A 10,678-nucleotide genomic window follows, 5' to 3' on the forward strand; every position below is an offset into this window, starting at 1 on the left:
TTCAGCTGATTGCCTCCATGATCGGGGGGGGGGTAGCGGGCCGTGCCCCTATTAAGTTATACCCTGGCATTCGCCTTACAACTGAGGAAAAGCACGGAAAACCTCAGTCAGGGTAGCCGAGTAGTCTAACCACTCGTTGTGCCGACTTGGCCGTCTTTTGGGGACGGCCTCGGCTGGCCTGCTGAACATCGATCGCCCTCGGTTGCCCTTGGGCGACCGCTGGCAGCCCTCGTTCGGCACGAGTGCCTCCCGAGTTGCCGGACTAAGGGGTTCCCCACACCAGCTAACCTCCAGTCAAATCTCTCTGTCAGTGCTCTGGTGTGGTCAGCAAAGAACGGGACCCCCAGATCCTCATGTATTTGCCTGTTACCAACGTACCAGGGCGCGTTAGTAACAATGCGAAGACACTTGGATTGCAGAACTTGCAGTTTCCGGACGTGGGTGCGGGCAGCTGACCTCCAGATCGGGCATGCGTAATCCATCATGGGACGGATGAGCTGCTTATAGAGCAGCACACCGTTCCTGATGGACAGGCCACTTCTCCTATTGATGAGCGGGCCTAGCACACCTAATCGTTGCGCCGCCTTCTTTCCCACCTGGTTGACGTGCGCCGACCAGGTAAGCCCGGCGTCAAGGGTGACCCCCAGATACCGAGCTGTTTTGACCCATTCGATCGGCTGTCCGAGAAACTGCACCGCTCTGGGCTGTTGGATGCGTCTTCTCGCCGAGACGAAGAGAACCGCGGTGCTCTTCGAGACGTTGATAGCAATCCTCCAGGCCCTGAGCCAGAGCTCAAGTCTACTGAGGTAGGTCTCCAGATACCTGACGAGATTCGCTGGGCTACGGGACGTGGCTACTAGAGCCGTGTCGTCCGCGTACTGAGCTAACTCGACGTGTCGGGACGGTGTGGGTATGTCGTTGACATACAGGCTGAAGAGCTCAGGGGAGAGAAGTCCGCCCTGCACAACTCCAGCCCGCATGGCTGGACGTGTGGACGTGGCCGACTGGAAGGACGTCTGGAATGTCCGGTCAGCGAGGTAGGAAGAGATGGTTTTCACCAAGTACGACGGGAAGTTGAGGACGGTCAGTTTGTATAGGAGGCCTTGGACCCAGACTGTGTCGAAGGCTTTGGCCACGTCCAGGAAAACCGCGCCGGTTAGCCGCTTCTCATCGAGGTTTCTGTTGACCCTTTCGACGAGGCGAGCCAGCTGCAACGACGTGCTGTGTCTGGGTCGAAACCCAAACTGCTCGTCGCGCAGCAGCCCGCGTTCGCTGACCTCGTGTAGGACCCTCGTTAGGAGGATCTTCTCGCAGAGCTTGCCGACCGTGTCGAGAAGACTGATGGGTCTATAGGAAGAAGGTAGCGTGGGGTCCTTCCCCGGTTTCAGTATGGACACCACGCGAGCGTGTTTCCATGCCGAGGGGAAGTGCTGCCTGCGGAGGACCGCGTTGAACACTTTCGTGAGAAAGGTTACCGCGCGTCGTGGGAGATGTCTCAGGACCCTGTTCGGTATACCGTTGGGGCCCGGAGCCTTGCCAACCTTGAGTCCCTTGATGGCCTGGGCGACCTCCAAGGGACTGGTTAATTTCGGTTCACTTGCGGGGGCATACTCGTATGCTCGCATCGCCTCGTTAACCATGTCAATTGCAGCCGGGTCCGACGGGTTGTCTACCGGCTGGAATTGGACCTCAAGGCTGTCGGCCAGGGCTTCTGCCTTCTCGGGGTTCGAGAGAGCCAGTCCTCCCGGCACTATCAAGGGGGGCGACGGAGTGGGGACTCGCATCACCCGCTTGGTCATCTTCCAAAGCGACTGGTCCTCGCAGTCCAAGGATTCGAGCGTGTCGCTCCACTGTTCGTTCCGCCACTCGTTGAGACGGTAGGTCACCGACCTCTGGAGTCGATTGACCTGGGTCTTAAGAGCGGGGTCCCTCGTGACCTGCCACCGCCTCCTCAGCCGGTTCTTCAGGCGTATTTCATCCCGAATACTAGCGGGCAGAAGCGGCCGCCTGTCAACGCGGGGTCGAAGCTTGGGAGCGGACACTGCTGTGGCTTCCAGGATAGCACTGGTCAGCTCCTCGACGCACTTGTCGATTGCCTCCTCGTTGTTTACCACGGGGTTCCCCGGGAGTCTGCTTTCGAGGCAAGCCTGGAATGCAGCCCAGTCCATTCTCGCGAAGTCCGGGCGATCAGGCAGGTGTTGAAAGGACGATCGGCACGTGGTGTCAATGAGGACGTGCAGGTGATCTGAGCTGAGTGCGGGGCATACAGTCAGGTGCACCGGTAGGACGAAGTCCTTGATGAGGACAATATCAAGGACGTCGGATGTGGCGTTGTGTGTGTAGGGAGCCGTGGTTGGGGAATCCGGCCCGTAGATCAAGCAGGAATTTCTGTTGGCGTAATCACGTAGGAGCGAGCCCCTAGCAGAGATCAGCCTAGAATTCCAGTCCGTGTGCTTCGCGTTGAGGTCACCAGCCAAGAGGACCGGGAAACCCCCGCTCAAGCACCCGGTCAAGTCCGTCTCAATCCAGGGCCGGGTGGGTGCGAGGTATGCCGCCACGAGCTTGACTTTCCTGGTTGCCAGCACCAGGTGAATGGCGGTTGCTTCCAGTTTCTGCAGACCCGAGACCGGCACAGGGTAATGATCAATGCCCCTGCGGACAAGGATCGCTGTGCCGCCCCCCATCGTCGGGCGGTCCGTACGGTGGCAAACGTAGTTTGCGAACCTCAAGGCCCGACCCGACGTGAGGTGCGTCTCGTTCAGGAGGCAAACATCGACTCCGTAGTCACCGAGGAACTGCTCCAGCTCCAGCTTCCTGCCGCGAACACCGTCGGCGTTCCAGTAAGCCAGCCGCAAGGCTTTACCACCGTGTCCTCTAGGCCGTGCAGTCATTGTCGGCCATGAAGAGGAGAACGGTTTTGAGGAGGGCTCGCGGACGAGACCCCCCGGATGGGAGGGAATGGATCGCGGCGAGGAGACGGCGTGTCAACTCGACGCAGACCCGTGGTGAGAGGGTCTCCAGGATATCTGAGATGTCCTGGAGCGGCGACTGGCCCTTGGGTGGGGTGGGGTCAGTCTTCTTGGGGGCAGGTGCGGGCTTGTTGGGAACAGGTGCAGCGGGATTTGCCACCGGCACCACAGGACGAGCGGGCTTGGCACGGCCGGCCTTAGAGACAGCCTGCCGCTCAGTCCGTGCAATGGCGCCAGATGGCGTTGGGGCGGAGTTCCTCATGACCGCAGCCTTGACGACGCGGCCACCACGGACCACGTGGTTCCACCCAGGGCCCAAGTTCTCCTGGTCCAGAGAAGGCTTAGCTGGCGCCGATTTGGGCGCTGGCAGGCGCGTGGAGACGCCGTCCTTTCTGCCGCGATCCCCTTTCGCACGCTGTGCAGCGGCCGCCTTGGCTTCCTTCCACTTGCTGCAACCTCTATAGTTCGCAGTGTGGTTGCCCCCGCAGCTGCAGCACTTAAGCTGCTGCTTGGGGGTGGCACACGACCCGGATGGGTGTTCGTCCCCGCAGGCCACGCACCTAGGTGCATAGCCGCAGTTCCGCTGCGTGTGCCCGAAGCGTTGGCACCGCTTGCACTGCATGGGCCCCTTCGGTGCGACGTACGTCTCCACCTTGACCCGCAGACCGCAGATCTCGGTAAGGGAACGCACTTTCGCCACGTCGGGGCCCCGTGCTACCGACACGATGAAGTGCGGCGTAAGGGGACGGTCACCGTCCTGGTCCATGGCCCGGCGCGTCGATCGGAGTTGCAGGACACCCTGCACAGCAATGTGCATGGCGGCCAGCTCCTCGCGTATCTCGGCCTCGGGCATGCGCACGCCCAGGTTTTTAATCACCAGGCGCACGCACCGATCCTCGGGGAGGGAGAATGTGTGAAAACTCACACCCTCGCCCTCACCGAGGGAACGCAGGACCCTGACGGTGGCCCGGAACCCGTCGGCGGTCTCAGGCACAATAGTCAGGTTTTCTCCCTTCATCTGCGCCACGATCCCGCAGGCCGACTCCGCGCGAATCCTATGCAGGAAACCGCGTACGTCCTTCACCCCAGAGACGTACACCGGGGTTTTGTTACGGCGCTCCCCCGGAGCCGTTTTGTCCACTTGAGCGTGGAAGGAAGAAGCGGCGTCAAGTGACATGCCAGTGAGCGGCCCGGACAGGTACCCGGAAGCCCGGGGAGACCTGCGCCCAGGTGCCTCCTCCATCGAGGAAGCGGGTCCCGGCCGGGAGCCGGGACCCTTGGCTGCGGGCTTCACTGTCCCGCTTGGCGGTTTCAGCGCGGCGGGGTGAGCGGGGGGAGGTCCGCGGGACGACTTCACGTCCCTCACTCCTTTAACCTCTTGCGAGGCCCCGGCTTTAGTGGGGAGCGGTGCCGAGGAATCCACCCCAGCAGTCGCCCCTTTAACCGGTCGCCCGGCCACTACCCCGGTGTACGCCGCGCTGACCTCAGCATAACTGCCGAGTTGCCGGCCACACGAGGTGGCTTGTTCGCCCGTGGATACGTTGGTGGAGGTTGCTGTTGCTGCCGCCGCCGAGCCATCGGGCCGATGAACTTTTGCCGGTGCCGGCAGAGGAGTGGACCCGGCTCCGGACAGTGGCCCGGGCGCCGGGCGCCTAGATGCGGGTTCCATCGAACCGCCCGAGTTGGACAAGTCCAACTCGTTGGCCTTCCTCTTGCCAGCGTTGGCTCGAGTAGGCCCTCCGACCACGGCTGTTGCTGCTGCTGCTGCTGCTGTCGCCCGTTGTCTCTGATTTTCAGCATGGATGGCGTCCAGAAGCTGCTTCCGCACCTGCTGAAGCAGCTCAGGGAGGTGGGCCTTCAGAAAGGCCAGGTCACCTCCGTCCATACCTCGCCGAGCGCTGAGAGTGTTGAACCAGACAATTCTCTCGACCAGTGCCGAAAAGTGAGATACAATCCTCTCCTATCTATCTGCCAGGACTCGGTTTGTGGCCGACCGTGTCTGCCAGTCTCGGTGTAAGCCTTACGTGGTCACTGGGATTTCCAGAGACTGGCGTCAGAAGCCGTGTGAGCCAACGACCGCGTTCGTCAGAGACACAGTACATAAGAGACAGACCGACAGAGACGGGTTATGCTAGGTATCACGTGGGCAGAATTTTGAAAGATTTTTTGAAAATTTCGAAAATTTTCCAAAAATCAAAAAATGCTGGAAATAACCCAAAATGCGCACAAAACATACAATTTTTGAAAAATTTCACTTTCAAAATCTTTTTCGAATTTTTCAAAAAATCTTTGTTTTGTGAGCTTTTCAGATAATTTCTAGCATTTTTCGATTTTAAGAAAATTTTGAAAATTTTCACCGTTTTTTAAAACCCTCCCGAAGTGATGCAGGTGCGAATCGGTGAAAGCCACCCTCTCTTTGCCGGACTCAGCCTCTGCCTCACGTCGTTACATACTGAATCGGTGTCTTCAACATCCGGCCTCTGCACGACTCGGTGTGTGGCCGACCGTGTCTGCCAGTCTCGGTGTAAGCCTTACGTGGTCACTGGGGTTTCCAGAGACTGACGTCAGAAGCCGTGTGAGCCAACGACCACGTTCGTCAGAGACACAGTACATAAGAGACAGACCGACTGAGACGGGTTATGCAAGGCATCACGTGGGAAGAATTTTGAAAGATTTTTTGAAAATTTCGAAAATTTTCCAAAAATCAAAAAATGCTGGAAATAACCCAAAAAGCGCACAAAACATACAATTTTTGAAAAATTTCACCTTCAAAATTTTTTTCGAATTTTTAAAAAAATCTTTGTTTTGTGCGCTTTTCAGACAATTTTCTGCATTTTTGATTTTAAGAAAATTTTGAAAATTTTCACCGTTTTTAAAAACCCTCCCGAAGTGATGCAGGTGCGCCTCGGTGAGCGCCACCCTCTCTTGGTCTGACTCAGCCTCTGCCTCACGCCGTTACATACTGCATCGGTGTCTTCAACATCCGGCATCTGCAGGACTCGGTGTGTGGCCGATCGTGTCTGCCAGTCTCAGTGTAAGCCTTACGTGGTAGTGGGAGTTCCAGAGACTGACGTCAGAAGCCGTGTGAGCCAACGACCGCGTTCGTCAGAGACACAGTACATAAGAGACAGACCGACAGAGACGGGTTATGCAAGGCATCACGTGGGCAGAATTTTGAAAGATTTTTTGAAAATTTCGAAAATTTTCCAAAAATCAAAAAATGCTGGAAATTACCCAAAAAGCGCACAAAATATACAATTTTTGAAAAATTTCACATTCAAATTTTTTTCGAATTTTTCAAAAAATCTTTGTTTTGTGCGCTTTTCAGAAAATTTCCTGCATTTTTTGATTTTAAGAAAATTTTGAAAATTTTCACCATTTTTCAAAACCCTCCCGAAGTGATGCATGTGCGCCTCATTGAAAGCCACCCTCTCTTTGCCGTTCTCAGCCTCTGCCTCACGCCGTTACATACTGCATCGGTGTCTTCAACATCCGGCATCTGCAGGACTCGGTGTGTGGCCGATCGTGTCTGCCAGTCTCAGTGTAAGCCTTACGTGGTAGTGGGAGTTCCAGAGACTGACGTCAGAAGCCCTGTGAGCCAACGACCGCGTTCGTCAGAGACACAGTACATAAGAGACAGATCGACAGAGACGGGTTATGCAAGGCATCACGTGGGGAGAATTTTGCAAGAAATTTTGAAAATTTCGAAAATTCTCCTAAAATCAAAAAATGCTGGAAATTACCTTAAAAGCCACAAAACATACAATTTTTGAAAATTTTCACATTCTAAATTTCTTTCGAATTTTTCAAAAAATCATTGTTTAGTGCGCTTTTCAGACAATTTCCTTCATTTTTTTGATTTTAAGAAAATTTTGAGAATTTTCAACATTTTTCAAAATCCTTCCGAATTGATGCAGGCTAGCCTCTGTGAATACCTCCGCCTCTCTCTGCCGGACTCGGCCTCTGTCTCACGCCGTTGCTTACTGCCTCGGTTATTTCAACAACCGGCCTCTGCAGGACTCGGTCTGTGGCCGACCGTGTCTGCCGGTCTCGGTGTAAGCCTTACGTGGTCACAGCAGCAACTGGGCTTTTTAGAGACTGACGTCAGAAGCAGTGTGAGGTAACGACCGCGTTCGTCTGAGACACAGTACATAAGAAACAGTCCGACAGAGACCGGTTCTGGACGGCATCAGGAGGGGAGAATATTGAAAGAAATTTTGAAAATTTCGAAAATTTTCCAAAAATCAAAAAATGCTGGAAATTATCCAAAAAGCTTAGAAAACATACAATTTTTGAAAAATTTCGCCTTCAAAATTTCTTTCGAATTTTTCAAAATATTTTTGTTTTGTGCGCTTTTCAGACAATTTCCAAGGTTTTTTGATTTTTCGATAATTTTGAAAATTTTCAACTTTTTTGATATCTCTCCCGTAGTCAGCCTCGGTGAATGCCACCTCCTCTCTCTGACGGACGCGCTGTTGCACGGACTGAGCGGCAGGCTATCCCCAAGGACGGCAATGCTAAGCCCGCTCGTTCTGTAGTGACGGTGGCGAATCCTGCCGCACCCGCTCCCTAAAAGTCTGGCTCCGCTCCAGGGCATCTCAGATCTCCTGGAGAACCTTCCTAATCAGGCCTGCGTCGAGTTGACCCGCCGTCTCCTCGCCGCGGCCCCTCGCTGCCATCCGGGGAGGCTCGTCCGCGAGCCGTCCTCAAAACCGTTATCCTCTTCGTAGCCGAGTATGACTGCACGGCCTAGAGGACGCGGAGGTAAGGCCTTGCGGCTGGCTTATTGGAACGCCGACGTTGTTCGCGGCAGGAAGCTGGAGCTGGAAAAGTTCCTCGGTGACTACGGAGTCGACGTCTGCCTCCTGAACGAGACTCACCTCACTTTGGGTCGGGCCTTGAGGTTCGCGAACTATGTTTGCCATCGAACGAACCGCCCGACGCAGGGGGGAGGCACAGCGATCCTTTTCCGGAGGGGCATAGATCACTACCCTGTGCCGGTCTCGGATCTTGAGCAACTGGAAGCAACCGTCATTCACCTGGTGCTGGCAAAAAGGAAAGTCATGCTCGTGGCGGCATACCTCGCGCCCACGCGGCCCTGAATTGAGTCGGACTTTGACCGAGTGACTGAACGGGGGTGTCCCGGTCCTATTGGCTGGCGACCTCAACGCGAATCACACGGACTGGAGTTCTAGGCTGACCTCTGCGAGGGGTTCGCTCCTGCGTGATTACGCCAACAGAAATTCCTGCTTGATCTACGGGCCGGATTCCCCAACCACGGCTCCCTACACACACAACGCCACATCCGACGTCCTTGATATTGTCCTCATCAAGGACTTCGTCCTACCGGTGCATCTGACTTGTCTGCCCCGCACTCAGCTCAGATCACCTGCACGTCCTCATCGACACCACGTGCCGATCATCCTTTCGAAACCTGCCTGACCGCCCGGACTTCGCGAGAACGGACTGGGGTGCATTCCAGGCTTGCCTCGAAAGCAGACTCCCGGGGAATCCCGTGGTAAACGACGAGGAGGCAATCGACAGGTGCGTCGAGGAGCTGACCAGTGCTATCCTGGAAGCCACAGCCACAGCCACAGCCCCCCAAGCTTCGACCCCGCGTTGACAGGCGACCGCTTTTGCCCGCTAGTATTCGGGATGAAATACGCCTGAAGAACCGGCTGAGGAGGCGGTGGCAGGTTACGAGGGACCCCGCTCTCAAGGCCCAGATCAACCGACTCCAGAGGTCGGTGACCTATCGGCTCAACGAGTGGAGGAACGAACAGTGGAGCGACACGCTGGAATCCTTGGACTGCGAGGACCAGTCCTTTTGGAAGATGACCAAGCGAGTGATGCGAGTCCCGGCTCCGTTGCCCCCTTTGCTAGTGCCTGGAGGACTGGTTCTCTCGAACTCCGAGAAGGCAGAAGCCCTGGCCGACAATCTTGAGGTCCAGTTCCAGCCGGTGGACGACCCGTCGGACCCGGCTGTAATTGACATCATACGCGCATGCCCCCGCAAGTGAACCGAAATTAACCAGTCCTTCGGAGGTTATTCTTGCGATCAAGGGACTCAAGGTTGGCACGGCTCCGGGCCCCAACGGTATACCGAACAGGGTCCTGAGACATCTTCCACGAATGTGTTCAACGCGGTCCTCTGCAGGCAGCACTTCCCCTCGGCATGGAAACACACTCGCGTGGTGTCCATTATGAAAACTGGGAAGGACCCCACGCTACCTTCTTCCTATAGACCCATCAGTCTTCTCGACACGGTCGGCAAGCTCTGCGAGAAGATCCTCCTAACGAGGGTCCTACACGAGGTCAGCGAACGCGGGCTGCTGCGCGACGAGCAGTTTGGGTTTCGACCCAGACACAGCACGTCGTTGCAGCTGGCTCGCCTCGTCGATAGGGTCAACAGGAACTCTGACGAGAGGCGGCTAACCGGCGCGGTTTTCCTGGACGTGGCCAAAGCCTTCGACACAGTCTGGGTCGAAGGCCTCCTATATCAACTGACCGTCCTCAACTTCCCGTCGTACCTGGTGAAAACCATCTCTTCCTACCTCGCTGGCCGGACATTCCAAACGTCCTTCCAATCGGCCACGTCCACACGTCGTGCCATGCGGGCCGGGGTTGTGCAGGGCGGACTCGTCTCCCCTGTGCTCTTCAGTCTGTATGTCAACGACATACCCACACCGTCCCGCCATGTCGAGTTAGCGCAGTCGTAGTCGCTGTCGTAGCCACGTCCCGTAGCCCAACGCTTCTCGTCGGGTATCTGGAGAACTACCTCAGTAGACTTGAGCTCTGGCTCAGGGCCTGGAGGATTGCTATCAACGTCTCGAAGAGCACCGCGGTTCTCTTCGTTACGGCGAGGAGACGCATCCAACAGCCCAGAGCGGTGCAGTTTCTCGGACAGCCGATCGAATGGGTCAAAACAACGCAGTATCTGGGGGTCACCCTTGACGCCGGGCTTACCTGGTCGGCGCACGTCAACCAGGTGGGAAAGAAGGCGGCGCAACGATTGGGTGTGCTAGGTCCGCTCCTTAACAGGAGAAGTGGCCTGTCCATCAGGAACGGTGTGCTGCTCTATAAGCAGCTCATCCGTCCCATGATGGATTACGCATGCCCGATCTGGTACGTTAGTAAACACCGTGTAAGGCAGATATCGGTTCAGGCACAGACTAGATGCAGTGGACAGTCTGACAGAATCTAGATCTGATACGAATAGGTAAGGAAAACTTTGACGTGAATACGTCTTTAGAATCATACCGACATATGGGGTAACAGGAAGGAAACGGCGATGTAACGTTTGCAGGGTGATCCATTCCGACACTATAACTTCGTGACTAATAATACGATTGAAATAAATGTGGTCTCGTTCGATGGGATATACGACTACGATGCGAGCATGACCTTGAGTTGGAGCCGCGCATGCACCAGGCGTGGGTGGGGGTCCGCGGCGGCTTTGGGCGTGGGCGAAAATTTCCGGGCAGTATATCTCGCGACTCCGATGTGCTATCGCGCTGATTTTGGTGCCAATCGAAAAATCTCGTCTAGATCTGTCGATGTAAGTGAACTTTGTAAAATATTTGTTGGTGAGAAATCAAAAATAGGTCGTGAAAAATTTAAACTCTCTGATGTCGGCCCATACTCACCGAAAAGCCTAGAGAAAATACAAGCAACGCATCTCATCGGAAAGGGCGTCTAATCAGCCATCG

This window comes from Zootermopsis nevadensis, unplaced genomic scaffold (genome assembly GCF_977971745.1).
Source record: "Zootermopsis nevadensis isolate Lab colony 2312 unplaced genomic scaffold, Znev_1.0 Znev_ptg000013l, whole genome shotgun sequence".
Lineage (NCBI taxonomy): Eukaryota > Metazoa > Arthropoda > Insecta > Blattodea > Termopsidae > Zootermopsis > Zootermopsis nevadensis.